The 18,690-nt window shown below is 40.9% G+C and overlaps 1 pseudogene; it reads right to left on the bottom strand.

Annotated features, from left to right (window-relative positions):
• Nucleotides 1-1,427: 1,427 nt before the first annotated feature.
• The window catches only part of LOC102829597, a 32,625-nt pseudogene continuing 15,362 nt past the window's right edge, over nucleotides 1,428-18,690 (bottom strand).

The following is an 18,690-nucleotide window of genomic DNA, read 5'->3' as shown; positions in this document are numbered from 1 at the left end:
TTCTTTCAACCAAGATCCATCGGACATCAGCAATGATATCCCTCATTCCACGACCTCTTCTGAATCTGGCTTGAACCTTTGGAAGTTCTCTGTCAATGTATGTTTGCAGTCATTTCTGTATTACCTTTAGGAAAACTTTACTTGCATGGGATATCAAAGATATTGTCCAATGATTTCCACATTCTGTTGGGTCACCTCTTTTTGGAATGGGCACAAATACAGATCTCTTCCAGTCAATTGGCCAGATAGTTGTCTTCCAAATTTCTTGGCGTAGATGAGTGAGTGCCTCAAGTGCCACCTCACTTTCTTGAAAGATTTCAATTTTTATTCCATCAATTCCCAGTGCCTTGTTCTTTACCAATATCTTCACTGCATCTTGGACTTCTTCCTTCAGGATCATTGGCTCTTGATCATATTATAACTCTTGAAATGGCTGAATATCAACCATTTCTTTTTGGTACAGTGACTCTGTATATTACTCCCATCTTCTTCTGATGCTTTCTTCATCATTCAGTATTTTGCCCATAGAATTCTTCAATACCCCAACTTAAGGTTTGAATTTTTTTCTTCAGTTCCCTCAGTTTGAGAAATACTGAGCATGTTCTTCCCTTTTGGTTTTCTAACTCCAAGCCTGCACATTTTGTTATGATATTTGCTATAATTTTTGTTATAATTTTTGCTAATTTCAATGACTTTAATTTCCCTTTCTAGCATTATAACTCTGGCTAAGACTTCCAACACAATGTTGAATAGGAGTGATGACAAAGGGCATACTTGTCTGCTTCCTGTTAGCAATGGGAAGGCTTTCAACATTGGCTGTTGGATTAGTATATATGCTCTTACTTATGTTGAAGAATTTCTTTTCAATTTCTACTTTGTTAAATGTTTTTATGGAGAAAAGATGTTGGATTTTGTCAAATGCCTTTTTTGCATCAATCAATATGATCATGTGGTTCTTTTCCTTTTTTTAAAAAAAATTTATATGGTGTGTTACATTGATTGCTTTTCTAATACTGAACCATCCTTACATCCCTGGTATGAATCCCACTTGGTCATGATGTATTATTTTTTTTATACATTCTTGAGTTCTGCTGGCTAAGATTTTGTTGAGAAATTTTGCATCTATGTTCAGAGGGATATTAATATATACTTTTCTCTTCTTTTCACTCAGGTCTTTTTATTCATTCAAATTTTTCTTTATTAGGAGTGACTGAAATAAAAAATATAATTGAGTTGCATCATTATCATCAGTATCATCACGGAAATGGCTTTAAGAGAAAACTGGCCAGGTGAATATGATTGCTTTCCATTTTCAACCAATAGCTAGTTGCCATGGATATAGGCAGTTAAGCCTGTCAAGAATGCTCAAGATGTGTTCTGTAAGACAACATGCCCATTCACAAGGGAAAAACAAACTAGGAAATAACTTATGTGTTTTTCTTGATTTCATCTTACAAGACAAGCACAAAACCACCACCCATGCCTCTGAGCACATTGCGCCCTCAAAAAAGGCTTTGCTTCCTTTGCTTCATGCAATCTCCCTCCAGCAGGCAAGTGTGCTTGGTGTGTACATGACATGAGTTCTTTTGCACCCTGACTGCATCATCATGAGGCGATGAACAGTGCCAAATGGGTAGGAAGGCAAGCTGGACTGAGGCATCATCCCGCTGACAAAGATGTGAGTATTCTTGGAATCTGGAAACATTCTCTTTGCAGTGTTATAGATGGCAAAGTAGGCAGCCAGGTAGAGGATAATACCTTGAACAGACCCATTAAAGCCTTGGTTGTTGTAGTTGTAAAGTGCCGTCAAGTCGGTTTCAACCCATAACGACCCTGTATAGGGTTTCTGAGGAGTGACTGGTGAGCTTGAACTGCTGACCTTGCAGTTCAAGCTGGCTTTTGCTGTTTGGTGCATTAATCCCACAGCACCACACCAGGACTCTTTGGTACAGACCCTTAATCCCATCAGACTTGGAGATTTTAGCCAGGCAGTGACCAAGATCTTTGAACTCTCTTTCGACACCGGCTTTCCCCATATCAGGGCTAGACAGATACAGGCGAAATCAAGAGGGTACACAAAGCACAAGGATGGGCTCCACAGCACTACTGGATGCCAGATTCCTGGCAAAGCAGTGCCCAAACTGGGTCTTCTTGTCTACACCACCCAGGAAGATCTGTTTGTATTTATCTTTGAGAGTTTGGGTGGGGAAGTATTAGGTGACATTGGCTAGGTTATCACGTCAGAAGGACAGGACGACCTGCTTCTTGGGGGTATGAACCACACAATTGATAATGCCTTTGTACTGCTTCTCTGTGGCGATTTCCTTGCTGGCCTCCAGGGCTCTGGCCTCTGATTTTCTTTTTTAGTGATATCCTTGCCTGGTTTTGGGATAAGGTTATGCTTGCTTCATAAAATGTAATTGGGAGTTTTCCATCTTCTTCTGTATTCTGGAATAGTTTCAATAAAATTGGTGTCAGCTCTTCTCTGAATATCTGGTGAAATTCACCAGTAAAGTCATCTGGGCCTTTTCTTTACTTTGTTGGAATTTTTAAAATGATTTGATCAATTTCTTTGTTATAGGTCTGTTCAAGCTTTCTACTTCACTCTGTTAATTTAGGTAGATCATGTTTTTCTAAAAAATTATCCATTTCTAATGCATTGTTTATTGTTCTTACGTACCACTGAGTTGGTTCGGACTCATAGCGACCCTGTTTAGGGATTTTGAGGAACGGCTGGTGGGTTTGAACTGTGGACCTGTGGTTAACAGTCTAGCATCACACCAGATCTCCATTAATGCATTAGATAACATGATTTAAACTTTTAAAATACAGTTAACTAGTGAGTTTGGTTCTCATGGTACAGGGTGGCTTATAACAGACTAACTGTCCTGGTGATAATCATGATAAAATCTGGACAAAACTATAAATAATCCCACAGATCCAGGAAGAGAGACACACTCAACTCATTATAGCCGAATTATTCAAACCCAAAGAGAAAGACGAACATTTCAGAACAAATAGCAAAACAAAGAAGCCCCAATACACGTAGAGGAATTTCTCCTAGGAGCCTGGTGTCTGTTCTCTCATCAGGAAAAATCCAGGATAAAACAAAGGATGCTTTTAAAAGTTTATGGAGAAGTTCCACTATTTTTCTATTTCATTTTCCCACTAATTATTTGGAACCTTCTCGCAGCCCTAATATGCTAACAGAATAATGTCAACTTAGAATTCTACATCTGCAAACTTCTTCAGAAATAAACTTGAGGGAGAGAAGGAGGAATGGAAAGAAGAAATAGAGGAAGTGGGATAAATGATGTTACATCAAGAGGATTGTAACCATTGAGTAAAACGAATTGTATGTTTTGTTGAATGTAAAACTGGTCATCTGCTGTGTAAACCTTCAATTCATAATAAAAAAAAAAGTTAAAAAACAAAGCCTATTACAAAAAAAACAACAACCCAAAAACGTAAAAATAAGTCATTTAAAAATTGTGTCCCCTGTACCTTGCTAGGAATGTGACCTTGTTTGGAAGTTGGGCTCTTGAAAATATCAGCAGTTGAATTAACCAAAGGTCATACTAGACTAGGAGTCCTGGTGTGGTGCTGTGGGTTAATGTGCTAGACTGCAACGTTAGTTTGAACCTCATGGTCGGCGGTTCAAGCTTAACAGCCACTCCTTGGAAACCCTATACTGGGTTACTATGGGTTGGAACTCTTATTCAGTAGTGTGTTGGAAGTCTTAGCCAGAGCTATAATGCTAGAAAGGGAAATAAAATTCATCCAAATTGAAAAATATTAAAACAAAACATATAACAAAAATTATAGCAAATATTATAACAAAATGTGTAAAGACCTGGAGTTAGAAAACCAAAAGGGAAGAACATGCTCAGCATTTTTCAAGCTGAGGGAACTGAGAAAAAAATTAAAACCTTGACTTGTGGTATTGCGGTCTCGGAGTCCATATGAGCAAGCAGAATCCTGGTGTGGTGCTGTGGGTTAATGCACCAGACTGCAAAGCCGTTTGAACTGCAAGGTTGGCGGGTCAAGTTCACCAGCTACTCCTTGGAAACCCTATACAGGGTGGCTATGGGTCGGAATCAACCTGACAGCGCTTAACAACAACAACAAATGGGTAAAATAGTGAACAATGAAGAAAGCATCAGAAGAAGATGGAAGGAATACACACAGTCACTGTGACAAAAAGAAATGGTCAATGTTCGGCCATTTCAAGAGCCAATGATACTGAAGGAAGAAGTCCAAGGTGAATTGAAGTCATTGACAAAGAACACGGCACTGGGAATTGATGGCATACAAATTGAAGTCTTTCAACAAATGGATGCAGCACTGGAGGCACTCACTCATCTATGCCAAGAAATCTGGAAGGCAGATACCTGGCAGTCCAGCACATTAACCCACAGCGCCACACCAGGACTCCTAGTCTAGTACGACCCCATGTTAATTCAACTGATGGTATTTTCAACAATTAAGCCAATTTAAATGTAACAGTCGCTGTTGCTGAGTTAGTCCCAGTAAATGGTGACCCCGTGCATAATGGAACGGAACACAAGCACAATGAAATATTCTGGAATACCCATTCTTCGTAATGTGATCCATAGCTTGTTGTGATCCACGTAGTCAAATACCTTTGCATAGTCAATGAAGTATAAGTAAACATCTTTGTGGTATTCTCTACTTACAGCCAAGATCCATCTGATGTCAGCAATGATAACCCTCGTTCCATGTCCTCTTCTGAATCCTGCTTGGACCGCTGACAGCTCCCTGTTGGTATACTGCTGCGTGTATGTGGTTTTAGCATTATTGTTCAATGATTTGTGCACCATGTTGGATCAGTTTTCCTTGGAACAGGCACAAATATGGATCTCTTCCAATCTGTTGGCCACGTAGATGTCTTCCAAACTTCTTGGCAAAGACAAGTGAGTGCCTCCAGTGCTTTATCAGTTTATTGAAGCACTTCCATTTGAAGTTTGTCAATTACTTGTGCCTTGTTTTCACCAATGCCTTCAGTGAACCTTGGACTTTTTACTTCAGTACCATTGATTTTTGATCATACGCTACCTCTTGAAATGACTGAATTATCAACTAATTCTTCTTGATAAAATGACTGTGTATTTCTTTCATCTTCAGTTGATGTTTCTTACAGCATTCAATATTTTGCCCATAGAATTCTTCAATATTGCAACCCGAGGCTTGAATTTTTGCCTCAGTTCTTTCAGCTTGAGAAATGCAAACTTGCTCTTCCCTTTTGGTTTTCTAATGCCAAGCTTTGCTTATTTCATTGTAATACTTCCCTTTGTCTTCTCTGCCCTTTGAAATTTTCTGTTTCGTTCTTTTACTTCATCATTTCTTCCAGTAGCTTTAGCTTCTCTACATTCAAGAGCAAGTTTCAGAGTCTATCTCTTTCTCTTTTTTTAAAAACGAAACATACAATTAAAGAGTTGTGTTGTTGTTGTTGTTGAGTGCCATCGAGTCGGTTCTGACCCATAGCAACCCTGTACAGGATTTCCAAGGCTGTAAATCTTTACAGGAGCAGAAAGCCTCATCTTTCTCCTGCAGAGTGGCTGGTAGTTTTGAACTGCTGACCTTAAGGTTCGCAGCCCGATTCGTAACTACTACTCTGTTAGATTATGGAAAATATCTGTAGGGGAGACATGCCATAGACAGCGGAGCCTCTCTTTCAGAGTTTCTTCTGACATCCACTCTGGTCTTTCCTGTCTTTTTTTTTTTTAATGTTTTATTGTGAATTATGTGATAGTTTACATGGGAGAACATTAGTTTTACATTCATCCTATCGTATATCGTTTCATTGCTATGGTTACAATCCCCTCCATGCATCATCAACCAACCAAAGGGTATTCCCTGAAAACCTGTGTCCCCCCCCCTCCCGTCGTCAGCACACAGCCCCTCTCCCTATTTGTGTGTAAAGTCCCTAACTGCTCCATCTCTCCACATCATTGTCTCTGCCTCCAACTCAGGCATCACTGCTTCTCTGGATAGGCTCCCACTCTCTGCTCTTTTCCCTTGATGGTCCCAGGGACCTCCACTCCTAGGTTGAAAAGTTAATCACTCCCTTCCTTGCTACAAAACGTCTACCTTTACATTTCCAACCCTCACAAGCAGTCCTGATAACAATTATTCACAAGAGACCCATCCACATTTCATTTCATCAGCCCCGCCTAGACAGATTGCATACTACTCAGTGGAGACTCTACCTTCCTTCATGCCCTCTGGATCTAGGTTCCCTCTTGAAAGCTTGTAAGCCAGTCACTTCTTGCCTTTGTAGCCCCCCATTTTGGGTAGCCAATGTTCAAGTTGCCCATCCTGTCTACTCTGTGTATGGAGGGGGTGGGAATGATCCTTTCTGTAAAGATTTGTTCCCTCTTTTGAGCTACTGCATCCATAGGTGTAGGCCAAGTTCATCAAATTGTATCAGATTACTCTTTTTTTTCCCCTTTTCTTTCTTCTTCTGGTTGAACTCTGTTCATCCAGTCATTGAAGTCAGGTCAGTCAAGTGGGTATTATCTGCAAGTGTGGGTGTTCTTATGCATGTGCCCTTTCTTCTTATCAGCTGGACGTTTCACTCTCCGCTCCAGTCCTCTGTGGCTATGTCACTGACTCTGGGCCCAAGAGTCCCCAGGTCTAGCCACACTGCTGGCCAACCAGGTCTCCACCCAGGTTCACAGAAGTCTATTGAACATTGTAGAGCATAGCTTGCAGCTTCATTGCTGTTTTTCCCTCACTTCCCCTTATTGGTGACGAGCGTGGTCACCAATCAGAGCATGTATTCCCATTGAGTCTTAGTCTTAGAAGGGGGTTTACACTGAGGGTACCCGACCACTTGCCTTGATGTCTCCTGGGCAAGCAACTTGCTTGTTCTTGTAGTAACAGTTGGTCCGTCTATATTGTTTTGTATTTTTCCTGTAGGTCTTTGTTTCAAGAAGTATCTTCTGTTCTTCTAGCCGCTGCAGGCTGGTCTGCTTCTCCTTTCAAGTGGAAATTTCCCATCTCTGAAGGTCTGGATGTGGTTCAAGCTTCCACCTATAGTCTTATGTAATGCAGAGGCTCCGCAGGAAGCCTCCTTCACTGGGTACGTTGTAGCCCCATTTTAGGTGTCCCAATCTTTCCTATCTTTTAATGACCTTTTGCTTTCTTCATGTATGATATCCTTAATGTCATACCACAACTCTTCTGGTTTTTGGTCATTAGTGTCTAATGCATCAAATCTCTTCTTGTTTCGATCCTACTCCTACCTATACCGTATCCAAAGGATGTTGGCCTACCCTATCTCATCCCCTTGCTTCTGGTATCTTTAAACTGAAAAAAATAGAATGTAATTCAAGCACCTTAAAAATAAAAGATTATAGCTCAGAAAATCTATGGAGCACTTCTAGTCCATAGCACAGAGAGTCAACAAAAAAGGTCAACTAACCCTGTGTTGCCTTGAATTTATGTGATATGGCTTTTCTATCCAAAATCTTCTTAATTCCCACCAAGTGATTAGGTGGGACTGCACATATGGTATGTTGTTGGTGTTATTGTTATGTGCTGTGGAGTCGGTTCCGTCTCATAGCGACCCTGTACAGGGTTTCCGAGGCTGTGAATCTTTATGGGAGCAGAATGCCTCATCTTTCTCCTGCAGAGTGGCTGGTAGTTTCGAACTGCTGACCTTGCGGTTCGCAGCCTGATTTGTAACCACTACGTTACCAAAGCTCCTTCACATACACATACGGTATACAGGATTCTAAAGCTGGAATGGGTTAGTGTTGCCCTCCACTTAAGCTTAAAAAGAGTCATCTCAGATGCAGAGATGGCAGATCCCAGGGCCATCAAGGAGGAAGAGCATGAGTGGAGCGTGAGAGCCCAGTGACTGTAGAGGCAGCTTTGGGCTTAAGGCCCATGGACTGAGTAAAAAGTGACAGCACTTAACAACAACAACAACAACAACAGGCAGGAGACTGGTTTACAAAATGTGCCCTTTGGGTATTCCAGCCTGGCTAAAAGAATTTTATATCATGTGCTTGAGCAGGGCAGAGGCCAAGGGACCACATAGCTGAGAGGCTAAAGACAAGAGTGAGGCATGCCTGCAGACTAGAGGCCTTCCTGACTGGAGGACTGCTGCGTCCTGAGCTGGTTTTGATCCTGAATTGTACCCTGTTCACTCCCCTAAGAAACCCCATCATCATGAGTATTGTTATGAGTTCTGTGTGGCCATTGCAATGGATTATGGAACCCAGATGTGAAGCAGAGAGTGCTGTGTGGAGAAGGGATGGTTGGTGACAGACAAGGGTAAAGAAGGTTGTAGCGTGGAAGCAAGTCTCACCTCTGTTTATAGGAATCGGCCTTGGACTGAGTTTGAATTTGATCATCTTTCCCCCTTGTGAACTCAGGGGAAGTCAGACATGGCTCCCACATGGTTTCTGCCCACCCCCACCCCATCATGTTTGTATAAATTGTTAACATCAGATGGGTGGGAGAAATACTTGAAATTGGCACTAATTTTGCAACTTTCATGAATTCTAAAATTATTACAAAAAACAAATTCATAAATGTCAAAAGAAATATTATTTATTTTAGAACATATTGCATTATTTGACAAGAAATCTGCTTTCAAAAAGCAGCTTAAAGATGTCTGTGAATATGTGCTTACCAATGTCTCTGTAGCAGTTTGGGACTTTTTTTTTTGGTCTGACAAGCTGGTAGGCAATTTCAGAGGAAGCTTCAATAAAAGGTTATTGTAAAGTAGTAAATCCGCACATTGGCGATGTCCCAGCTTTCCTGGGCTCTGCTTACCCAACCCCTTCTGCATCTTTTGATGGGTTCAGGAGGGATCTGCCTGATGCGCCCTTTCAATGTTACTGGGTTCATTCTTCTATTCATAAGGAATTTCCAACACCAAAAACACTGTGGCTTTTGTGTTCTGTCATGTTCATGATGAAAAGTGAAACCCAATAATACATAATCTTCATCATACTTCCCTTTATTCCATTTTACAAATGTTATGTGATCTGGCAGGATCTGCAATTTCTTTCTGTGACTGTCATGGACAATTTTTGTGTGTGAACTTGACCAGTCTAAGTTACAAAATCAAAACACAAATCTAGATGTTTTTGTGAAGATATTTGGTAGATGCCGTAAAAGCCATAATCAATTGACTTGAAATAAGAGACACTATTCAAAGTAAAATAGACTGTGATGACGCGAATGGAGTAAAGCTTTCGGAACCTTCATTTACTGATGGGGCACAACTCAAAATGAAGAGAAACAGCTGTAAATCGCCATTATGTTTGGTAAAATGGAGGGTCGGAGAAAAAGAGGAAGACCTCCAATGAGATGGCACAGTGATGGGCTCAAATATAGCAATGATTGTGAGGTTGACGAAGGACCGGGCAGTGTTTTGTTCTGTTGTGCATAGAATTGCTATGAGTCAGTACCAGCTTGATGGCACCTGATAACAAACAACACTCTAGATAATCTGGGAGAACCAGTTGAAAGTCCTTAAGAGCAGAATTGAAGATCCCAGAAGAACAAGAAACATTTATTTATATTAATAACCTGGACCCAAACCAAAAGCTAAACTCAAAATGGATCCTGAATAAATCTAAAACCTAAAAGTAAAACTTACACCATTAGATGCTGTCGAGTTGGTTCCAACTCACAGCGACCCTATGCACAATAGAATGAAACACTGTCCAGTCCTGCGCCAGCCACACAATTGTTGATACACTTGGGCCCATTGCTATTTGTCACTGTGCCTAACCATCTAATTGGAGATCTTCCTCTTTTTCACTGATCTTTCACCTTACCACGCATAATGTCCTTCTGCAGAAACTGGTTCCCCTGATAACATGTCCTCCTGATAACATGAGAGACGAAGTCTCACCATCCTGGCTTCTAAGGAGCACTCTGGCTGTATTTCTTCCAACACAGATTTGTTTGTTCTTTTGGCAGTCCATGGTACTTTTAATATTCATCTCCAACACCATAATTCAAATGCATCAACTCATCTACTGTCTTCCTTATTCATTATCCAACTTTCACATGCATATGTGGCTTGGGTCAGGTGCACCTTACTCCTCATACTGACATCTTTGCTCTTGAACACTTCATTTATTAATTTTTTAAAGTTTTTGTTGTGAATTGAGTGATAGTTTACATGGGAGAATATCAGTTTTACACTCATCTTATTGTATTTCATTTCATTACAATGATAATTATAGTTATAATCCCCTTCATACATCATCATTCAACAGTATTTGCTTCCATTCCCTCTGTTTTTGTTTTTTTGTTTTGGATGTACACACAAATACTCAGTAATATATAATCATTTAAACAACCAAAGGGCACATTCTGCAAGCCTCCATGTGATATTAATGATATTGTCCCCACATTCCATTGGATCACCTCTCGTCCAACAAATATGGATACAAATATGGATCTCTTCCAACTAGTTTTCAGGCAACTCTTCCAAATTTCTTCACACAGATGAGTGAGTGTCTCTAGTGCTGCAACAGTTTGTTGGAGAATTTCAATTTGTATTCCATCGATTCTCAGAGCCTTGTTCTTTGCCAAAGCTTTCAGTGCAGCTTGGACAGCTTCCTTCAATACCATTGGTTCTCGATTATTTGCTACCTCTTGAAATGGTTGAACATAAACCATTTCTTTTTGGTACATTCCTTCCATCTTCCTTTGATGCTTTCTGCATCATTCAATATTTTCCCCATAGAATCCTTCAATATTTCAAGTTGAGGTTTGAATGTTTTTCTTCACTTCTTTCTGCTTGAGAAATGCTAAGCATAGTCTTCCCTTTTGGTTTTCTAACTCCAGGTCTTTGCATATTTCATTATAATACTTGATTTTGTCTTCTGGAGCTTCCCTTTGAAATTTTCTATTCAGCTCCTGTACCTCTTCATTTATTCCAATTACTTTAGCTTCTCTATGCTCAAGAACAAGTTTCAGAGTTTCTTCTGACATATATTTTGGTCTTTTCTTTCTTTTTTGTCTTCTTAAGGAGCTCTGGTAGCATAGTGGTTACGAATCGGGCTGTGAACCTTAAGGAGAGTGGTTCGAAACTACCAGCCGCTCTGCGGGAGAAAGATGAGGCTTTCTACTCCCGTAAAGATTTACACCCTCGGAAACCCTGTACAGGGTCACTATGGGTCGGAACCGACTAGACGGCACTTAACAACAACAACAACAATGACCTTTTGCTTTCTTCCCGTACAATGCTCTAGATGTATCTAATCCATCAAATCTGTTTTTGAGATGATCTCTAAATTCAGGTGGTATATATTCAATGCTATATTTTGTCTCTCATGGACTTGTTTTCATTTTAATCATCTTTAGCCTGAATTTGTGTAGGAGCAACTGATGGTCTATCCCACAGTCTACCCTTGGTCTTAGTTTGGCTGCTGATATGGAGTTTTATCTCTGTTTCTTCCCACAGATGTAGTAAATTTGTTTTGTGTATATTCCATCTAGTAAGATCCTTTTATGTCTTTTACAAAAGATATTTGCAATGAATAAGTTATTGGTCTTACCAAACTCTATCATACGATCTCCAGCATCATTTCTATTACCAAGGCCACATTTTCCAGCTACTGATCCTTCCTCTTTGTTTACAACCTTCGTACCAGTAATTCATCTTGATTGCATGCTTGATCAATTTCAGACTGAAGAAGTTGGTAGAACTCTTCAGTTTCATCATCACTGGCTTTAGTGGTTGGTGGGTAAAATTTAATAATAGTGGTATTAGCTGGTCTACCTTATAGGCTTGGATATGATCCTATCACAGACAGCATTGTACTTTAAGATAGATCTTGAAATGGTCTGTTTGATGATGAATGAAGCATCATTCTTCTTGAATTTGTAATTCCTGGCATAGGAAACCATACGATTGTCAGATTCAAAATGGCCAATAGCAGTCCATCTTAGATTACTAATACCTAGGATATCAATCTTTATGTATGTATTTCATTTAATTTTTGACAACTTCCAATTTTCTTGGATTCATATTTCATACATTTCATGTTCTGATTATTAATGGATGTTTATGACTGTTTCTCTTCATTTTGAGTTGTGTCCCATCAGCAAAGGAAGGTCATGAAAGCTTTTCTTCATTTTTGTCATCACAGTCAACTCTACTTTGAGGAGGCAGCTCTTCCCCATTCAATTTTGAGTGCCTTCCAACCTGAGGGATTCATCTTCCATCACTATGTCTTATAATATTTTGTTGCTATTTTTAATGTTTTCATCTTCTGGCACTATATCTGACAATGTTACACTGCTATTCATAAGGTTTTCAGTGGCAAAACAATTAGATGTAGCCTGCCTCTCTTTCTTCCTATTCTGTCTCAGTCTAGGAAGTTCAGCTGAAACCTGTCCACCAAGGACGACCCTGCTGGTACTTAAAATACCAGTGGCATTGTTTTCAGCATCACAGCAACACACAAGCCACTACAGTATGACAAACTGACAGATGATTGGTGGTTTTACTTATATTGTAATACTTTCCAAATCTGGGACCTTTATATAGTGGAAACCTGTAAAAGAAGGTACACTTAAATAGTTTCCAATAATTGAGAGTAATAGAAAAAACACTCTGTTAAAGGTGGAAAACTTTAAAAATTTGGAAAAACAAGTTGGTTCCATTGAGTTCCAGCTTCCAAAGGTTTCTTTGTAGATGAAAAGTTTTGTGTCCTTGGGATGGGCAAAGATTTCTTAGTTACAACATCAAAAGCATGATCCATAAAAGGAAAAACCTGATTAATTGGATTCTATGTAAATTTAGAATATCTGCTCTTCCAGTGACAAATCACAAACGGGAGATTCTTACAAGTCATGTATCTCATAAGTGATCTGCATCCAGAATATATTAAGAATTCTCAAAACTCAATAAGCAAACAAATAACTGAATTTCTAAAAATGTGCAAAATGCCAGCAAGATGGTAGACTAAGAAGACACCTTGTACAAAGATGTTGTTGTTGTTAAGTGCCGTGGAGTTGCTTCTGACTCATAGAGACCCTGTATAGGGTTTCCAAGGAGCAGTTGGTGAGCTTGAACTACTGACCTTGCAATTCAAACTGACCTTGCAGTCCAGTGCATTAACCTGCAGCACCGACAAAGATAAGGGAGACCAAATGAAACAGACACAGAGGAACCCTGAGCTTCAGAGGCAAGGTTAGAGAAGTGGATTGAGTATCTCCTGGGAGAAGAAGTCGGGCAGAGGCAGCAAAAGGAGGTTACCTGGTGGACGGACTGCCTGCCAGATGCGGAGCAGTCAGCTTGAACTTTTGTGAGCCGCTTTGGAGAAACAGACAGATGGCGGCCTGGCAGTGCAGATTCATAAGTGACAGAAAAAAATGGGGTTACTTCTTGCTCCCCACACTCCCCGGCTCCTACCCTTATCTACTCCCAGGGCAGACCCTGCTCTCTGGAAGTTCAGAGTCTTGTGGTTTGAGCCCGTGTGAGGCAGGTTTCTGCTGATTTGCCTTGGAGCCTGGATTCAGGAGGCTCCTCATCTACAGAACCCACGGAGCCTCCAGGTCAGAATTAGACGAGCAGGAACCTTTGTCATCAACCACTCCACCCCAGCTGCCCTCTGGTTCTGACAGACTCTGAAACTAACAACCTGAGGGGCCTCCACCACCACTGCCGGATTGGTTGCGCTTAACACAGAAATACCTAGGCCTAGCTCTGGTAGCATAGTGGTTATGAATCGGGCTGTTCACCTCAAGGTCAGCAGTTCGAAACTACCAGCTGTTCGCGGGAGAAAGAGGAGGCTTTCTGCTCCCACAAAGATTTATAGCCTCGGAAACCCTGTACAGGGTCGCTATGAGTGGGAACCGACTCCACAGCACATAACAACAACAACAACATAGGAACTCTGGTGTGGCACTGTGGGTTAATGCACCAGACTGCAAAGCCATTTGAACTGCAAGGTCGGTGGTTCAAGCTCACCAACTGCTCCTCGGAAACCCTGTACAGGGTTGCTATGGGTCGGAATCAACTGCATGGCACTTAACAACAACAACATAGGAACTCCATCTAAATCTGGGGACTAAGCCATCACATCCCTCCTCCACCCACTGCATGAGTTCCTTGGTTGGCAGGTAACCCCCACCCCCACCCAGAGTTTTCTCCTCTCTGGGTCCAACAACTGCACTGATTTTCTGTTTGTTTCTTTTTCTTTACTGTTTTCGTTGGTTAATTCTTTCTTCTTCTCTTTCCCTTCCTTTAATAATTATCCTTTCTATCTCTGCTTTTCTTTTTTCTTTCTTTCTTCTGTTTCTCATTTTCACCTTTAAAAAAAACCCTTCTTATTGTGAAGCTTTACAGAACAGATTATTTGTCCCACATTCAACAAATTGTACACTTTGGGTTATTAGAATGATTGCAATCTATTCTGTTTACAATCAACAGCCTCTATTCACTTTATTCTCCCCCAGACCTGCCCTGTAACCATCCTGGTGGTGATGGTGATGATTATGTGCCATGGAGTCGGTTCTAACTCATAGCGACCCCGCATAGGGTTTCCGAGGCTGTAAATCTTAACAGGAGCAGAAAGCCTCATCTTTCTCCTGTGGAACGGTTGGTAGTTTCTAACTGCTGACCTTGAGGTTAGCAGCCTGACTTACAACCACTGTGCTACCAGAGCTAGAATATTTTATTTAACAAGAAAGTCTTTTCTTAACTGTTTACAGTCGTTTCATGCAATATTTATCCTTTTGTGATTAATTTCACTCAGCATTATGTCCTCAGGTTCATCCACATTCTGAGGTGTTTTGCAGACTCTTTGTTATTCTTCAATGTTGCATAATATTGTATTGCGTGTATGCACCAAAGTTTGTTTACCCATTCTTGTGTTGATAGACATTTAGGCTGTCTCTGTCTTTTTGCTATTGTGAACACAGGTGTGCACAAATCTAGGCCAGCCACACAGCTCTTATCTCCTGAGGATATATATCAAGTAGAGGGATGTCTGGATCAGATGGCATTTCTATTTCCAGCTTTTTAAGAAAGCGTCAAACTGTAATGCCCAGATCGCGAGGTCCCCAAAGACCACCAAGGAGCTGATGCCGATGCAAATACACAAGGGTTGTTTATTCAAGCTCGAGCTCGGACCCCATCCTTGTCCGATGCAGCGGACTCGGGATGAAGGCCCTGAACTCCTAGTCAGTGGGGTTTTTATAGAGGTTACAAGCAAGCTTGGGGGTTTTCAGCTTAGCTACTCCAGGATTGGTTTACATTTTGCAAGGTATGGGGTGTTACAATCTGATTGGTCATTACTGGTAGCCTGAGCTCCTGGATTACGGTTGTAACATAGTTGAGCTCCTGGGTTACATAGTTGTCGGCTATGTTTATCTACTTTTTACTGTTTGCTAGGGGTGGAGGGCTATTCTCATGCAGCACGAGCTGATTTGGCACATTCCTGGAAGAGGAGGACGTGCTCTGGCCAAAGTACAAAATGGAGTCTTTTCTTTAGGTCTCACAAAACCATTTTCCACAGCAGTTACACTATGTTACAGTCCCACCTGCAATGTAGGAGGGTCCCAGTCTCTCCACACCCTTGTAGTTTTCTGTTTTTTTTTTTGGACTTTGCTATTAATGCTGGAGTAAGATGATATCTCATTGTTGTTCTGATTTGCATCTCTCTGGTGTGGCATTGTGGGTTATGTGCCAGACTGCAAAACTGTTTGAACTGCAAGGTCAGCAGTTCAAGCTCACCAGCTGCTCCTCGGAAACACTATCTATACAAGGTCGCTATGGTTTGGAACCGACTCAACGGCACTTAACAACAACACAATGGCTAATGGGAGTCTGGTGTGGCACTGTGGGTTAATGCGCTGAACTGCAAGATCAGTGGTTCGAGCTCACCAGCCACTCCTTGGAAGCCCTATTCAGGGTCTTTATGAATAGGCACTTATCAACAACAGCAATGACTAGTGACTGTGAGAATTTCTACAAATATTTGTTGGTCACCAGAATTTCTTCTTTGGTGAAGTTTCTATTTTTGTCCTCTGCCCATTTTTAAATTGGATAATTTGTCTTCTTCTTCTTGAGGTGTTGAAGTATCTTATACATTTTGGAGAGTAGTCCTTTGTCTGAGATGCCATTGCCAGACATTTGTTCCCAGTCTGTGGGTTCTCTTCTTACTCTTTTGGTGAAATTCTTTGATGCACATAAGTGTCTGATTTTCAGGAAATCCCAGTCACCTGTTTTGTCTTCTGTTTGTGTATTTTCCATTATGTTTAATAGTGTATTTATGCCATGTATCAGAGTCCCTAAGTTTGTCCCAATTTTTTCATTGATGACCTTTTTTTTTTTTTTGGATGTACACAAAAACACTCAGGAATATAGAATCATTTAGACAACCCAAGGGCACATTATAAGCCTGCTTCCTGACTGCCAGCACACATTCTTTCTCTTTCCATGAGTCTAGAGTACAACTAATTTCTGATGCCAGTGTGCCAATCCATCTTGTTGGGAATCTCCCTTTTTTCCCTTTCCCTCTACTTAACTGCTGCTTCCATGAGTGTTGATTGTGAATCTGAACAAAATGAAATATTTGACAACTTCAATCTTTGCTCCATTTATCATGATGTTATTTGTTGTTACAGTTTTGAAGATTTTCATTTTCTTTACATTGAGGTGCAATAAACATTGAAGGCTGACATTTTTTATCTTCATCAGTATTTCAAATCCTCTTTACTTTCATCAAACAAGGGTGTGTCATCTCCATATCACAGGTTGTTAATAAGTTGTCCTCCAATCCTGATGCCACTTTTTTCTTTTTATGATTCACCTTACTAGATTATTTGCATAGCATAGAGATTAAGTAAGTATGGTAAACAAATACAACTCTGATGCACACTTTTCCTGATTTTAAACTCTTCAGTATCCCCTTATTTTGTTTGAATGGCTGCCTCTTGTTTTTTATACAGGTTCCTCATGATAAAATTAAGTCCTCTGGAATATGGTTCATTATGTTTTAAAAGGGAAGTTAATTTTGGAATTTTCTTTAAAATCCACTACCATTGAATGAATTCTGACTCACAGTGACCCTATACGATGAAGTAGATCTGCTTCTTGGGGTTTTTGAGGCTATACATTTTTATGGGAACAATCTTATCTCTCTCCGGAGATAGAAGGAAAAATAGAGACCCCATCTTCAAAGATATAAGTATTATGTGGTTGTTGGTGGTGTACGTTGGAGTCTGTTCCGACTCATAGTGACCCTGCATAGGGTTTCCAAGACTGTAAATCTTTTACAGGAGCAGAAAGCCCCATTTTTCTCTAGCGGAACAGCTGGTAGTTTCAAATTCCTGACCTTGAGGTTAGCAGCCTGACTCATAACCACTAAGCACCACACCAGGACTCCATAAATATTTTACAGACTCTTTGTTAAGTCTTAAACAAAAGTTAACATCAGACAAAGGCAAACATAGATCACCGGGTAGGGAGATCTTAGAGCCATGATGAATTTCAAAGTTCAAAGACCTCATATAGGGGGCAGGGACCACCGCAGTCTCCTCTCACACCCATGACTGATGGCAGCAGCATGTGGTGCATACACACACTGGGTCTGTGGGGAGCAAGAAGGGGATGATTGCAGACAGGAAAGCTTACTGTCTGAGGCTCTTGGAATTCGACATTATAACTAGGCAATCATTAAAGATGTGTCTAAAAATGCTCTTGTGAGGGAAGTGACCCCCCCAACCACATTTAAACATACTCTATTTCTAACTCTAAGGAGCTCTGGTAGCGTAGTGGTTACAAATCAGGCTGCAAACTTCAAGGTCAGCAGTTCGAAACTACCAGCTGTTCCACAGGAGAAAGATGAGGCTTTCTGCTCCTGTAAAGATTTACAACCTCGGAAACCCTGTACAGGGTCACTATGAATTGGAACCAACTCCACAGTACATAACAACAACAACAATTTCTAATTCTGTCTGTTCAGCTGCCAGAGGTGCATGAGGAACTCAAGAAAAATTGACACAAGATGAAACTAAGCTCCGTTAGGCTGGAGTTGTTGACAGGCAGAGAAGCCTTCATCTTGTATCAGCTATCAACACTCATGGAAGCAGCAGTCAAGAAATCAAACGACGTATTGCATTAGGCAAATTTGCTGCACAAGACCTTTTTAAAATGCTGAAGAGCAAAGATGTCAGCTTGAGGACTAAGGTGTGCCTGACCCAAGCCATGGTATTTTCAATCACAGCATCTGCATGTGAAAGCCGGACAGTGAATAAGGAAGACCGTAGAATTGATGCTTTTGAGTTATGGTGTTGGAGGAGAATACTGAAAGTACCATGGGATGCCCAAAGACATGTGTTGGAAGAAATGCAGCCAGAGTGCTCCTTGGAGGCCAGGATGGCCAAACTTCATCTCTCATACTTGGGACATATTGTCAGGAGGAGTTGTTGTTGTGAAGTGCTGTACAGTCGGTTCTGATCCATAGCGACCCTGTATAGGGTTTTCTACAAGTGGCTGATAAGCTTAAACTGCTGACCTTGCAGTTCAAATGGCTTTGCAGTCTGGTGCATTAACCCACAGCACCACACCAAGACTCCACACACAACATATATTGTTGTTGTTGTTAGGTGCCATCGAGTCAGCACTGACTCATAGCGACCTTATGCACAGCAGAATGAAACACTGCCCGATCCTGGGTC

This window comes from Chrysochloris asiatica, unplaced genomic scaffold, assembly GCF_000296735.1.
Source record: "Chrysochloris asiatica unplaced genomic scaffold, ChrAsi1.0 scaffold00096, whole genome shotgun sequence".
Taxonomy (NCBI): Eukaryota; Metazoa; Chordata; class Mammalia; order Afrosoricida; family Chrysochloridae; genus Chrysochloris; species Chrysochloris asiatica.
Note: the sequence above shows the minus strand (reverse complement) of the source record. Positions and strands in the feature narration are given on the sequence as shown.